Source organism: Eublepharis macularius, chromosome 5, assembly GCF_028583425.1.
Source record: "Eublepharis macularius isolate TG4126 chromosome 5, MPM_Emac_v1.0, whole genome shotgun sequence".
Classification (NCBI taxonomy): Eukaryota; Metazoa; Chordata; class Lepidosauria; order Squamata; family Eublepharidae; genus Eublepharis; species Eublepharis macularius.
The window spans coordinates 1,450,961-1,467,145 of record NC_072794.1 but is presented as its reverse complement, the minus strand read 5'-3'; the positions used below and the strand labels follow the sequence as shown (position 1 = coordinate 1,467,145).

Sequence of the window (16,185 nt, the reverse complement as noted above, 5' to 3'; positions counted from 1 at the left end):
CCACACATGAAATAAAAACACATCCCTTTCCATGCCACTAGAGCACCCACACATCTCTCACATTAAACAGAGATGGTGGGACCAGATCAGCGCCGTTTATCAAACGGGGGGGGGGGGGGAGGGGGGCGTTGCAGTTGCAAAGTATCAACCATCCATTCCATTCCATTCCAACAATCAAACACTCAAAAATACAAAGATGCACCATTAGATGGCAGGAAGAAACAGGCCAGTTTTGTCCAGCTGAGTTGCATAGGATAGAGAATCCGGCATCAACCCATCTCCACCCGCCCCCCCCCCCTTCCAAGATTCAAAGTCCCAAATGTGACCTCTCCAACCCTGTCCAGCTTTTAACACATAAAGCGTGTTTGCATGTGTGTTTGTTGGGGTGGGTTTAATCTCGGGGGGCTTATATCCCTACAAGAAACCTTTGCCAAGGGAGCAGCAACTAGCATTTCAGCGAGGGTCTTTGGCCCCAGCCACCCCCAACTCCCCCATCCAGGACTGCTTGATGTGCTCAAGGGCTGCGCAAAACTGTTTGGAAGGGGCTCAGTGAGAACGAAAGAGGCTCTTCTTCTCTTTTTAAGTAACAGGAGAGGAGGCCCAGTGGGACTCAGTGCTGGCACAGCCATCCAGATTGCAAACCATGGGCATTAAAGGGGAGGGGAGAGAGGAGGAGGGTGATTTGGGGGTGCCTGGCAGGGAATGATTCTCCGGGGGGGGGGGCAGCTGCACTCACCAACCATTGCACATTCCTGGCCTGCGGAGTCTGCCCGGCCAGGTTCTCCCCCCTGGCTTGGGTATCAAACAAATTCCATCTGGTGTCCAAGGAGAGGGAGGGAGGCAGGGAGGGGGAGACGGTGGGGAGGGAGCAGCCCGGAATCAGGATTTGAAGTTGGGGAGGAGAGAGCAGGTGACAGCGCCTTTAATTGCGGGGGGGAGGGGTAAGGAGGAGGCTGCCGGCAAAAAATTATCAAAAGCAGAAATAGAGCAAAAGCAGGCGAAAATGATGATGGGGCACATGGTGAGTGTGCGGAGAGATATACAGAGATTATAAAGAGGGCACGTTCGGGGTTGGGCCTCGGGGAGGGAGAGGGCTGGTAAGAAGGGATTGGGAAGAGATCTGCTTTCAAAATAGCCTGCTCTATCACATCCTCCAAGCAGACACAAAGCAACCAGGGGGGAGAGGAGGAGGGACGTGGGGGGGGCAGAATGGGAGAAATGGGTGGCAGAGAAGAAGGGAGAAATTCAGAGCTGCAGAAAAGCCCCCAGCATCAGGCACATGGGATCCACCTGGGTGGGCTCAGTCACCAAAATGTTTCATGACAAGGGTCATGCACCTCTGAACATGTGCAGAATACTGTGGCATGAGCCAAAGCTTCATTAAAGTCCACCCTCCCACACCTCAGACCTCAATGGAGACAAAACAACACCTGCTAAGTTTTAGAAAGTGCCTCCGGCTCCTACCAACCCTTTCTCCACTGCTGCATTCTGACATGGGGAACAAACTACTCAACTGTGTTTAGGTGAATGAGTTCTCCCCCCCAGGAACCAAATGGAAAGAGAGAGAGAGAGAGAGAGAGAGAGAGAGAGAGAGAGCGACCCCCATGCAGAACTATTGTGGGTGGGGGGGAAATCCTGCATGATTTATGCATTTCACAAATAAGCAGAGGAGCCTTTCTGCAAGCCACTGGCGTTTAAAGAGGAGCTTTGTTACCCAACAATGGACAGGGCTCTTTCCAATGTGTGTGTGGTATTTGCAGATAAAAGACTCAATTGTTTCTCAGTGGCTGAACAGGGCTTTGCCACAGAATCCTTCCCCCTCAATAGCTCACAGCCAGGAGCAAGCAGGCAAGAAGAAAACCATCTGGATTTGACGGGGGGGGGGGGACCAACTTAACAGGGCCAAGCTTGACACAACCAGCTCTTTGGTCTCGAAAATGGCTTCATTTCTCAGAACAACTGGGCACGGGGTAGGGGGTGGGAGGGATTGTTCTTCATCTTGCAACATCCCATCTAGATGTCCCGAAATAGACTCGGGCTGTCTCACTGCAAACAAGGAGAAATTCCAAAAGAGCAACGAAAGCAAAATTTGTTTTTTTTTTAAAAAGTCCAGAAAGCAATGATTCAGTTGTGAAGTTTCACAGAGCTCTTCCTCCAGCTCACTGTTCAAAGAAGCAGAACTGGGAGTGGGAGAAGAAAATGCTTCTGGAAGAAGATGTGTTCGAAGAGCCCCTGCCCGCGACATGCCAAGGTCTGCAGGTCAGGCTAACCAAGGCGGCTGTCTTACACATGCTTGCCCAGGAGTAAGCCATATCCAACCAAGCAGAACTGGTGTCCAATAAAGATGCGCAGGATCTGGATGCACCCTCAATTTGTAACTGGTGCGGAGAGATCTCAAGTTGCACCAAGGCATGGAACCAATAGCCAGAGATCTCAAAAATAGCAAAGCCAGCAGGTTGTTCTGACCTGTATGTAGCCTTAATCCGAATCTGTGGGTCACTTGCAAGGCAGAGAACAGCCCTGGTGCTGCTTCACCTGCAAAATGTGGCAAAACGTCCAGCTGTGCCAAATCCTCAGTTGCCTCTTTCTGCAGACAGTTCAAACAAAGCCAACCCAATTTTCTCAGCATGCATCAGACAGATCAGGTGACGGGCAGGTCAGGTGTCAGAGTGGCCTACAACTGAGCTAATAGAGCATGTACAAAGTGCTGTTCCCCCCTAACACTGAAGCCCTGTTCACAAATTACATTGATTTTTCTTTCTACGTGTTGAGAAATGCTCAATGCATGTACAGCTAAACATGTGATACACATCTCGCATTTATCCAGGAACTGGTCCCCTGATTTCATTTGTAAAGCGAACATACATTGGCTCTTTCTTTCAAACAGGTGTATGCACTCACCTGCAGGATGTATGTGTGCATTCACTGTAATGTGTGAGTTGTAAGTAATTACTACAATTAGGAGGAAAGGTTTATGGAACTAGCTTGAGAAACTGATCAGCTCAGTCTGGTGTAGTGATTAAGTGGCAGGACTCTAATCTGGAGAGCCAGGTTTGATTCCCCAGTCCTCCACTTGAAGCCAGCTGGGTGACCTTGGGTCAGTCACAGCTCTCTCAGCCCCACCTACCTGTCTGTCTGTGGGGATAATAATAACAACACTGACTTTGAAAACCACTCTGAGTGGGCATTAAGTTGTCTTGAGTGTTATGATGTTGCTGCTGCTGTTATTATATTAAAAGAAAAATTTTACCCACCATCTCTCCTTGGCTCAGAGAATGGCAATATATAGACCCTACACAGGTATGTCTTTAAGAGTCTTCTTCTGCCTCTCAAAGAACAGTCCGCAAACCTCCAATGGTAAAAACGGGCACAAGAACAAAGTGCCGCCACATCAGGCTGGTGCCAAACAAGAGGCACCATCCGAGTCAAGGCACCAGATTGGATTTAAAACCCTCACTCTCCTTAATTTAAGAAAAAAACAGTGACCGCATGTTGCTACACAATAGATAATGGAGAGGAAATGAAGGGACAGTCAAAAATGACTCAAAATCAGTTTGGGGACCTCCTTGCCACTAGATACAGTGATGGCCAATAGCTTAGGTGCATTTGTAAAGGGGTTAAGACAAGCTCACGGAGGGAGAGGTCCATCCACAGATAATAGCCATGACATCTAAATAGAACCTCCATATTCAGAGGCAGTGTACCTGAGAATTAGTTTCGCTACTTGGCAACAACAGGGCTCTGTGCTCTGCTTCTAGGCTTCCCAGATGCACCTGTGGGGGGCCAGATTGCCAGGGTAGACAGACCCTTGGACTGACCCAGCTCTTCTGATGTTCTGATGAGTCCCGAAGGCCATGAGAGGTGATGCTGACTATGTGTCAAGAGTAGGGCCATTTCTGGAGAGGCACCATTTGTATTTAGGATGACTGAAAAACTTTAAACAAAACACTGACTGGACAGGAGCAAAAATCTGAAGTCACAATCACAGCAACAAGAAGAAAGAGCCAGTATGGAATAGTGGTTAGAGTGCTGGGCTAAGATCTAGGAGACCCAGGATCAAATCCCCACTCTGCCACGGAAGCTTGCTGGGTGAACTCGGGCCAGATACAGGCTGTCAGGCTAACCTACTTCACGGGGCTGTTGCAAGGATAAAATGGAGGTGAGAACAACGTAAGCCACTTTGGGTCCTCACTGGTGAGAAAGGAGGTGTCGAGATGAAGTAGGTAACGGTAAAGGTGGTCCCCTGTGCAAGCACCGAGTCAGTACTGACTCATGGGGGGACGTCGCATCACGACGTTTTCTTGGCAGACTTTTTGTTATGGGGTGGTTTGCCATTGCCTTCCCCAGTCGTCTACACTTTACCCCCAGGAAACTGGGTACTCATTTTACAGACCTCGGAAGGATGGAAGGCTGAGTCAACCTTGAGCCGGCTATCTGAACCCGGCTTCCGCTAGGATCAAACTCAGGTCGCGAGCAGAGCTTGGGCTGCAGTACTGCCGCTTACCACTCTGCACCACGGGGCTCTTAAATGAAATCCAGCTCTCATAGCTGACTTATGGCGACCCTGGTGGGGTTTTCATGGCAAGAGACTAACAGAGCCAGTTTGCCATTGCCTGCCTCTGCAACCTTGGTCTCTGTTGGAGGCCTCCCATCCAACTACTAACCCAGGCCGACCCTGCTTAGCTTCTGAGGAGATCAGGCTCTCCTGGGCTATCCAGGTCAGGTCAGATGAAGTCTACCAAGCCCCAATGCAATTACCCAGAAAGACAATTTCAGCACTCAGACCAGTATACAACATTGTTTGGTAACTCTAAACATGCCAACACATCAAAGCAGGAAGGGCAGACACGCATGCCACGCCTCACTTTTCACACCAAGCATCACTCAGCAGCCCCTGCTCCAAATTATGCACTGCTGGTTCTATTCTACCTCTGCATTAACGGCCCACAGCCTCCCCTCCAGTCACGGAAAGGCCAAGGCTTTGCTCTTTTAATTCAACGATTTGAAAAACCATTAATTGTTTGACCACGTGCCAACAGAGCATCAAAGGAGTCACGAATGCCTGTAGTGCACAAGCCACGTGCTGCGCCACCCTTTAGCACTCATGTGCGTGCATTTCAGCTCATTCGCACTAGAGACACACCACCAGACCTCACTGCCACATCTAGACCTAAGTGTCCAGAAACACTTCATAAAGCACAAAGCCTCGGAACAGGGCTGCACTGACAGAACTCCCCGAAGGCAAAAGTGGCGGACCCAGGAACGTTGTTTGCAACCCACCCGGGCTCTATGAGGCTTGGAGAAACTGAATAAAGAAAAGGTTGAGAGCAAGCAAGGACCTCCCGGATGAAAGCATCGGCCTCCTCCCAGGAAGACTCTTAGCAAGAAAGAATTGCCTGGGGATAGAAAGCACCAGACGGACACGGCCCAGATCCCCCTTTAGAAGAAAAAAAACCCTGCCATCAAAAAGGCTGAGAAGACAATTCCATTTTGGACACACAAAGAAGCAAGTGGGCTTCACTCAGACAGTAGCCGCTTAGCAAAAGAAAGCTGTCCCAAACAGAAGACCCTGAAACACACCCCAAGGCCATCCCCACCCCAGCAACGCCACACACGTCTCTTTGGACGGGACTGCTCATGCCAAGATCCTGAACCAACGCCGATGTGCTTCGTGGTGCGCCAGCACACTTCCACGGCACCCATCCACGGAGCAACGCCCAAAACATGCAGGCAGGCAATGCTCTCAAAAGCACTTTCGGTTCTCCTTCTGGGAATGGCAATCTTGGCATGACGACCCACACGTGCCTCATCCTGCACGTACAAAGGGGCTGAGTCATCATGTGCCAGCGAACCTGTGCCCAGGGCGGGGGGTGGAGGAATGAGCTGTGGTGGTACAAGACACCACATGCGCTCCCCTTAGGCAGCAAGTTTGGGATTAAAAGCTCCCGGGGGGGGAGCCCCCCATGGAGGTCTCCAGGTGAAGAGGGTTAGTCTGTGAGCACCAAGCAGCAACCGGCTTTGGAGGGAGGGTGCCCTACACAACAGTTGGCATCTACTGCAAGGAGGATCGGTTACCAACATTATTGCAAATGGAAAGGCGTTACACAAGTTACACAAATCAAACTGCAGCACTGACACGAATCCTGGCTTTCGGTGCAACTTGTGATGTGATGTGATTGGTCTTCACACTTGTAAGGGTACAGTGCAGTAGATCAAGAGGCCCCCCGCTCCCCCGCCCCGCACATGCTGTCCCCTGCAAATCGCTACTTTTGTTCAGTTCTTCTCCCCTCTTCCTTGGTCCATCACGATCTCAGCTACAGAAAAGGAGGCTGTAGACCAAGTTTGCAGAGACCAAGGCTGCCCACGGGCTCCGTCACGCTCACCCTTTAGTGCCTACTGAGCTTTTCAGAAAGTGGGTGAAGCCACCGTAGGGCAGGGCTTGTTATCGGCTGCTCTCATTCAAAATGAAAGGGTTTTCATTCTGGAGCGATGTTCTTGTATACGAGTTTTAATAGTTCTAATGGTGTAGTCTACATACAACTTTTTACAGACGCACATGATCAGATAAACAACATTTTGACTATTACAATTTGAAAATGCATTCCAATATAAACCTAGATCTTTAAATTGTTGATTAGACATTACCAAATCGCCTTGGATAGCAACCCTGTCCTGTTTCTCACTCGAGTCAGGCCAGAAGCTGATCCAAAAAAGAAGAGGCCGTGCCGAGAGTCCTGGAGAGACCCATCCCCCGTGAAGCCTGCACTCTTCTCGGTTGGAGCTGTTGCTGGTCCCTTGTCCCTTATTGCCGCAAGAACGGTGGGGTTTGCTCTGATCTGAGGCCTCCTGCCAAGCCTTCCTCCCAGCGTTAAGGCTATTAGGGTGCCACCGGCTTTTGAGGCAACAGACTTGGCAGGTCTGTCGCTGCAGAGGACAGGCTAAGCGCTGATGGGCTTCACTTACAGGAGGGGTAGCTTTGGGTCGGACACGAGGAGAAAATTCCAGGTGGTCATGAAAGGTCATACCCTACCACTACAATACACTGATAAAAGTGACAAGTTCCATCCACGGGGAGTGTTTTTCATCTAAGAGCAGGGCTTTTTTTCAGCTGGGACAAGGTGGAACGGAGTTCCAGCACCTCTTGAAAAAGGTCACATGAGGGCAATCTAAACCCCCCTCTGTCTGGAGATCAGGGGGCGGAGCCACCGGCCATGTGATCATTTTTGCCGAGGGCAATTTAAACTTTAAAAAACTCCCCCCCCCCCCCGTTCCAGCTGACCCAAAGTGACCTCATTGTGCGGTCCTGAGTTCCATCACTGAGTTCCACCACCTCTTTTCCCAGAAAAAAAGCCCTGTCTAAGAGAAATTCCATTTGGAAATGTTGCTTCAGGAAAGCACAGAAAAATACTCAAAAGGAGCTTGATGGCAGCAGGCCCAGTCTCCCACAGTGGACAGCGAGATGCTTCCTAGATAGTCTACAAGCAAGGCACAGAGGCAGCAGGGTTCCCTTGGACTTTATCCTCAGGAGCTGCCATTCAAGGGGTAGACTGCCTCTGACTGTGGAAGCTCCACTGGTGGAATTCAATCTCTTTTGTGACTTCTTATGAAGATGAACAGGTATATTGGGAGGGGGGAGCACTTCAGGTGCAGGATAGTCTATTGGGGTTTGGGCTACATAACTTACTAGGATCCTCTCTAACTCCCTTGAACTGATTTTTTTAAAAAGCAACAGATGTTTTCCCACAGTAAGCCTTTTCCGGGCAGGAGGTGGTCTTTCAGTCCTTGGCATGGACCATAATTCCTTCATTCTGACCAGTTCACATTTTTCATGGCCTCAAGAAGATCTCTTTGAAACAAGTTCTGTGAAGTTTAAAAAATAAGAACACACATGCAGAGACTAAACCTGTGATAATCAGGAAAAATGCTTTGGCTGATGCTAAAGGAACGGATGCGACTCAAATGTCCTTGGCCCGCGTAGCTGATCCTTCCACGGTGGATAGGCCAATTATGGAAGGGGGAATGCTGGTAAAAGGAGATCACATTAATTCTCACAAAGAAACCGGTAATTCCCCCACTTGCACAAGAACACGAAACCACACTGCCCAAAATTAATCCAAGTCTACTGTGAGCCCATTTACAGAAGGAGGTTGCCTACTGCCTCTCTGTGTGAGTCACCTGGTTCAAGACCCTTCTAATTGGTGGCCACAAAGACGGCAGTTTTCGGCATCAGAAGCTTTTGTACCAGTCGCTCCTTTTGCAGTGAGGCTACTCCTTGGGACTCTGCCCAAATCACTGATCTGGGTTTGCTTTTTTCCTCAGCCAGAACAGCAACCTCTGCAGAAGCCAGGCAGGTATGCTGCCTCCACAGGTAGAGAGTTTACAAGGAAAACTCGGGCAGGAGATGGAGAAGGAGTTTTACCTTTTTTTGGAAAAAAAAAAGAGTAGACCACAACAGCTGTTTGAAGGTTTGTTTTCAACAGATGCTACCCTGGGTTATATGTATGTATAAAGATCCTCCACCTGCTTCAAAGATTGTTCCCCTCCCCAGTACAGCCTTCCTCACCTCCCCGCTCCCAGCTTGCTCACCCCACCCCAATTCCCCATTAAACCAAACTCCATTAAACTGGGCGTCCACAATCTGGTTACACCCCAGAGTAGCTTCTTGCACAATCTTTTTTGGCACCGCTAAATATAAAACATTCCTGCTATCCCATCTCCTTTGCAGGCTTTGGGCCTCTCTCAACATTTCATGGCAAAGATCCAGGTCTCGATTACACAGAGGAAAAAACACAACCAGCAGAGCTTTTCGTATCCAAGGGCATTTCGGGGTTTTCTTGGGGAAAGAGCTGTTACAGAGCAGCAATTTCACAGAAAATCCTCCACCTGTTTCCCACCATTTCAATTTTCAGAAAGCTGCCCTTGTTCCAAGACATTCAGCATTTTGTCAGAAGGTCACTGCTAGCACGGGAAGCAGGAGGCCAATTCTCCCCCATGCCTGGCTCATCCCATCATTACCCCCCCCACACACACACACTACTCCTTCTCAACATTCCCAGGAGAGTAAGCATCTAATTCCCTGGAGTCTGGATTCACACATGCTTTGCACCCGAACATGTGGACCAGTGGTGCCGTGGCTCAGTGGCAGAGCGCAGGCACCACGTGCTGAAGATTCCCTCAGGCCGAACCCTTGGCACCTCCGGTTGAAGAATCTCCTGGAGCAGGTGTGTGGGTGACATAAGGCCTCAGAGTGACCCCACCAGTCTGAGGAGACCACGCTGAGTGGATGGGCCAGTGCACTGAGGAGACAGGCAGGCTCAGAAACATGGAGGAGGGGCTCCGTTGGCCCACTGGAGTCGTCACATTTCTAGGTCTAACTTGGAGTACGTGTATTGGTAGCTGACCCCACTGAACACTGCATGAACTGAAACGTTCTCAGCCGACTACTATCTGCACTGACACATAGGGGGAGAGTATGTATGGTGTTGACCAGGTGGGAGGTGCCACATAAACAGGGCTTTTTTTCAGCTGGAACGTGGTGGAACCGAGTTCCGGCACCTCTTAAAAATGATCACATGGCTGGTGGCCCCGCCCCCTGATCTCCAGACAGAGGGGAGTTGAGATTGCCCTCCGTGCTGCTCCAGCGGCGTGGAGGGCAATCTAAACTCCCCTCTGTCTGGAGATCAGGGGGCGGGGCCACTGGCCACGTAACCATTTTCGTTGAGGGCGAATTAAACTTTAAAAAACTCCCCCCCTTGTTCCAGCTGACCCAAAGTGACGTCATTGTGCAGTCCTGAGTTCCACCACTGAGTTCCACCACCTCTTTTCCCAGAAAAAAAGCCCTGCACACGACCATGTCGTTTCCCAGTGATGGCCACTTGCAGGCAACTCACAGCCAAACCTGGAGTCAGTCCCTACCAGCGTGCACATGGGGCCCACGGAACACACCCGATTCAGCAAATAGGGACCCAGGGCGTGCCAGTTGCCAACTGCTGTTCTTCTACCTTGCTAAAAGCAAGCTGTGTTTTGAAAATTTATTTTTTGCATCTGTTTTTTTCTTTCTTTAAATAATAAAAATAGGCAACAAAAAGGTTGGCTACAGATCTTTTTAAGCCCTTATTGAGACCTATGCACAGGGGTATGAGGAAATATGATCATGCCAGCCAGCCCTGTACCCGACATCCTCGCGCTGAACATCACACTTCCACAGGAACCTATGCATACCTTAATTGTGCCATCTATGTTCCACAAAACTGCGACAGGCAGCACAACTGAAGCCTGTTCCTCCCCTCCCCCCACCTCCACATAAATGCAATGTGCAAAGCCATGGGTGGAAAAGGGGACCTTCAGTTGGTGCAATCACAACTTTCTGCCACCCGATGTTAATTCAACACACAGCTACAGGGGCCTTCAGAGTGATGGAAATTTTTCTTCCCTGGCCCCCTACCCACAAATTTTTGCATCCTCTTCAAATGTTGAATCCTGCTCTGAATAAACCAGACAATGCAAATTTCTGCAATTCATGTCATTAAAATCATGTTCGTATTCTCCATGTACATGCAGACTCCTTTACAGCTCAACGCATGCAGCTGCCCGATACTGAACCAGATCCTTGGTCCATCAAGGTCTGTCTTGTCTACTCAGACCTGAAGCAGCCTTCCAGGGTCTCTGGTAGAAGTCTTTACCATCAGCCGCCACCTGATCCTTTTTTCAATTGGACAGGCCAAGGATTCAGAGAATCATCGCAGCTGTCAGGTGACCATCTTGCCTCTTCTTAAATGCCTCCAGGGAAGGAGAGCCCCCCACCTCCCGAGGAAGCCTGTTCCACTGAGGGACCGCTCTGACCGTCAGGAAGTTCTGCCTAATGTTCAGCAGAAAACTCTTCTGCTTTAATTTTAATTACTTTTAACCTGTTGGTTCTGGTCTGTGTCTCTGGGGCCAGAGAACTCAACTCCGCTGCATCCTCTATGTGATAGTCCTTCAAATACCTGAAGATGGCTGACATGTCCTAATTCAAGATGGGGAGCCGTGTTAGTCTGCCTGGAGCAGTAGAAAAGAGCAAGAGTCCAGTAGCACCTAGAAGACTAACAAACCACAACTAACTACCACAAACGTTGTCAGTCTTCTAGGTGCTGCTGGACTCATGTCCGAATTCATCCCACTCCCACCTAGCCAGGGGGTGAGGCCAGAGGCCAGGCAGAGCATCGGAACCCCAACGACTGCAAATCTTGATCCCCATCACTTTGGGGGTTCCGAGCTTCTGGCAAGAACGGTGCCCTCTCCTTCTGATCACCTCTACTAAAAGCTTGTCCCTTCTTCCAAGCCCCAAGGAACAATGGCTGCCTCCCCCCCCCGCCACACTTTAAATTAATAAGCCAAACTCCCTCTACGAAGTCACCACCACCCTGTCAGCCTCCGAGCTCCAGAACATGCCACCCACTATGAGCTCACTGTTCACCAACACCTGTAGGGTAGGAACTGCGTGCCTCTATGCATGTACAGAGTGCATTCCCCTTACTTCCATCAGCACCCTAATGTTCAAGACTATGGAACAAAGCTTCTGCCTCCAGATGGCGGCCATGTTGGTAAAGAAACCTCTGTTGGCATACTTTCTCCTGGTTTTCACAGTATTTTTATTTTATCTGTCTACCTTTCATAGCCCAGGCAGCCCGATCTCATCGGAACTCGGAAACTAAGGGTTGCTCTGTAGAGGCAGGCAATGGCAAAGCACCCCTGTTAGTCTGTTGCCTTGAAAGCCCCAGCAGGGGCTGCCATAAGTCAGCTACGGATTTACAGCACTTTCCACCACCACCACCACCACCACCAAGCTCTCAGGATAACAAACAGGAATAATTCATGCCTCCAGTTCTGACCTCTCTTCAAAATGCACTGACAGGCTAAGGGCTGGCATGATGCAGTGGTTAAGAGCGGCAGGCTAGGACTCGGGAGTATCGGGTTCGAGTCCCCACGCAGCCACAGAAACTGGGTGGGTGACCGTGGGCCAGTCACCATCTCACAATCACAAAAACCTACCTTGCAAGGATGCTGTGGTAAGGATTAAGTGGGGGGAAGGAAATATGAAAAGCTGCCGTGGGTCCCAATCAAGGAGAAAAGTGGGACGATATCATCATCGTCGTCGTCATTTACAGTCCACCTTTCTCACTGAGACTCAAGGCGGATTACACAGTGTGAGATTAGTACAATCAAGATCAAGGACATTTCCATAAACAAGAGTGTTTTTATTTATGTTATTTATAGTCCACCTTTCTCCATGAGACTTAAAGCAGATTACATAGTGTAAGTATACTGGTAATTTACACACTGGGTACCAGCTAGTTTGCTGTAAAAAATAAATACTCTAAAAGATCCACTCACAGAAGAGGCAGACTGCTGTATCTCTGCCTCATATACTACTCTGTTTTTGTTCCTCACTGAATGAGCCTCTGTCACATTTCTACCATAGGTGCAGCAACTGTATCATTATTCTAGGTCAAGTATATGTGGTAGAATTACTCTGCCCCGGGGAGACTCTGGTGTGTCTCTACATGAGTTACCGATCAATAAATTGCCAAATTCTGCCCACCTTCACAGCACCAGTCAGTCAGTTCCAGGGAAGAATTACTCACTCTAACTGTGCAATCCTATGGGGTTACTCCAGTCTAAGCCCATTGACTTCAATGGGCTTAGACTGGAGTAACTCTCCATAGAATTGCACTGTAAGCCTGTTGCACCTCTGCGTGAGTCAGAGTTCCAGAACGGCTCAGCCAGATCAGCAACTCATGCCAGATGGACAGTTCAGAAGATGGGTAACCCATTCAAAAGTTTATTTGAGAACACTGTGCCATAGTTTACGCCACTTTACTGAGCTCTTTAGTGTTGTAAGCATGAAGGGAGGCAGTCTCTCCCCACCATCACCATAGAGGCTGACACAAGACTATCTAAAAAAAAATCCCCAACAAGCAAGAATGCCTATTTTTAAAAAAACCCTGAATAGATTGAAGCTGCCTGGCACTCTAAGGAAGGCAAGAAGCAAAACGCACATTGACCCATTTTGAACAAACTAAATTAACTGTTATGCAAAGGTTCCTTTTTCTCTCTTCTCCCACCTTTCCCACCCTCCCCTTTTCTGTACAAGCCAAACAGTGCTGGATTTATAAATATCAAGGCGCTGCAAAAAATTCTACATCTGATGAATGCTCTATTCACAGACTGCCAACCGATTGTCTGTAGGTGGACTTAAAGAGAGAGCGGGTGTATAGTTGATGAAATATTCAGGTCTTTTAAAAGAGATGCAAGAATATTGCCGGGGTAGGGTTTTTTTTTTGAGGATGGGAATCTCTATTTCAAAAAAAAAAAGGACAAAGTGACATTATTTGGAATTTTATGTCGCATGTCTCGCACTGGGGTCTTGGTGCCATTGCATATCTCTTCCTACTGAATGGCATTTTCCAAAATGTGCAAGAGCCTTTGAAGCCTGGCAAAAAGACAGGCTAGATATTTCTTTCAAAAAACCATTTAATGTTAGGATTACAAACCTGGTTTTTAAGGTATTTAGATCTGTCTTCTACCTCAACACACACACGCGCGCACACGCACATGCACACACACACGCACACGCACTACATTCCTATCCCCTTTTTTTACTAATACTGGCCCCCAAAACAAGTTGCAAAGAATAGTTTAAAAACAGCAGTTTCTCAGGGGAAAACAACAACTGACTAGAAAAGGCAGCCAGCAAAGATGCAGAAAAGTTAAGTCACCACAGATTCTCTCCTACACATAATCTCAGCCTCTTCAACAGCTTTCCCTCTTCCTTGACCACGACAGTTTGGGGGATGAATTCACACAACCCAGCAAGGCACACGAAGGCCATCTTTGGGAATCACACAAGCCCACTTGGCACGCTGGGATGGGCTGCCAGCCCCCTGCCCAATTACGCCACAGCCTGTGACGTGGGAAGTCCTTTACGAAGTCAACACTCTGCCCAGTCACTGGAGAAAATCACAGGCAAGTTGGAAGAGTGGGGCGGGAGGAGAGAAGAAAATGGCTACCAACTTGGCCGATCTGTTCAACAACGCTGCTAAGCCACCCCTGTGACCCTCCCCTGCACCCATTTGCAAGCCATCTTTAGAAGCTCAACTGTGTTTTTCCAGTATCTGTGTGTGCAGTTAAAAGTATTTGCAGGGAGGAGGGAGAAGAAGAAAAAATACATATCTATAAAATGAAAAAGCAGACACTTTCATGCAGAACAAACTTCAGGCTCCCCAACCACGACACACACGAAACCCCCAACTTTTAAGCTCTTCTGCGCAGGGGGTTGGGGGTGATGCGAAGCATTTTCAGTCCAACAAAGAGGGGCTCCCGCACCCCCCCCTTCTCAGTGACCTGGGATGCTGCTTGACTAGAGATTGGGGGGGGTGGAAGGGAAGGGATGGGGAGGGAGGGGAGAGTTCAAGTGGATGCTTGGAGAGCAGTTCAGTTCCCAGTTCCCAGCTTCAACATGGAGGGGAGAGGAGAACCAGCAACTGTCCGCAAGCGCGGTCCACCCTTTGCCAAAAAACGTGCCCCAGCGTTTGTGGTCTCCTTTGGAAAGGACAGGCTTCAGTTAACTCTCAACCAGATTAAAAGTTTCAAAGTGAAGGAGGGGGGGGGGGGGTGGGGAGAGAAAGAGAGGTCAACTTTTCCACTTTCAACAGCCTTCCAAACCCAAAGGCGAGCACAGCCCTATCCAACCTTTCTGCTCCCGATTTCTCAGGTTATTCAGGCAGGCAAACAAAAGATGCGGGGGGGGGGGGGGAGAAGAGCAGCAACGTCTCTGGTGTAATTAAGGCATCGTTCAGAGCCACAAAGTGCTTTCCCCCTTCTCTTCTGTCCACAACTGTATAGGAAAAAAACCCTCTTTTATTTTTAAACTCTAATGCTTGTACTTTGGCTTCCGGCATTAAAAGTGTGCCAGGAAGAAATAAAACAAAATCCCTTCCCACAGCCAATACACATACACGCTTGCAAGATAACTGATATTCTTGCAAGAGATTCCCTCTCCACACACACAAACACACACACACACACACACACACACAGGAGCCGTTTGCAAAAAACCAAAGGAATATGGCAGAACAGAGGAGAAAAGGATTTGGGTCTGGGGTAGGGTGGGGTGGGGGGCTCTGGGCAAGATTTCCTTTCTAAACAGGCCCTGGTGAGGGGGGACTCTTCCTCTGGAAGTGTACAGAGGAGAGAGGGGGTACACAGGGTGCGTGCATGGGCTGGATAATGGATGCAGGCACGCAATGTACACAATGTGTGTGTGCACCTTCCCCACCATACATTGCTTTGTGTATCCAGACAGAAAAGGGGGCTTGAAAGGCAGAAAAACTGGTCTTTTTAAATGCTGGAAATTAGCAAACAAAGAGGCAAGTGGATTCTCAACTGGGTACAAAGGGCCCATTGGAGGGACAGGCTCTTTGTAAGAGGTTGTGAACGTGAGCGCCCTTGGTCTGAGAAGGGGAGATGGGCCCCCTTCGTAGCACCAAATCTATTTCCCCCCCTCCCTACAAAGATGGGGAGATCCAGCTCTGCCCTTGAGCTCCCATCTCTTCCAAAACAAAAGACCCCTTGGAAAGCACCGGAAAGTTCAGAAAAGCTGGATCTAAAGGGGCAGAGGAGGGCGGGGGGGGGGGGGAGAATAAAACCAGAAGGAAGCTCAAGAACGAGTGGTGTTTAGAGCGGCAATTCTATTGTGAGGAGTTAGTGCGGTCTTCATTTTGGAAGCTCCTTACCCACCCTGAGCCTCCGAGGCTGGGAGAAGGGAGGGAAATACTTAGCAAAAAATGGAAAACTCACCATGCCGGCAGGATCCCTCTCCATCAAAGCTTCATCACCCCCCGCCCCCAAAGCAGAACAACAGAGGTGGGGGGGGAAAACGGTCTTCTGCTCTCCAGTTAATCCAACTTTAAGTTTGGGGTGTAAGATGGTCCGGCCAGAGCAAACTCCAGCGAGGCTCTGGGAGGAGGAGCTGGGGGGGGGGCATGGAGGAGCAAATGGGGGAGGAGCTGGAAGAAGCCGACACGGAGGAATTGGAATGGGGGGTTAGGAGGAGGAGAGAAGGCAGATTCTCTAGGAACCGTTTTGCTATGGAAGAATACTGAATTTTTAAAAAAAAATCTGGAAAAGATGCCTGGTTTCTCGCCA

At 49.2% G+C, this 16,185-nt stretch overlaps 1 protein-coding gene across 1 annotated transcript in view; it reads right to left on the bottom strand.

Annotated features, from left to right (window-relative positions):
• The window catches only part of PTPRS (protein tyrosine phosphatase receptor type S), a 251,796-nt gene extending 235,828 nt beyond the window's left edge, over positions 1 to 15,968 (bottom strand). The window contains exon 1 of the mRNA XM_054979906.1: positions 15,838 to 15,968. The gene's annotated coding sequence lies outside the window, so the exon portion shown is untranslated. The remainder of the gene's footprint in view (positions 1 to 15,837) is intronic.
• Between the last annotated feature and the right edge of the window lie 217 nt (positions 15,969 to 16,185).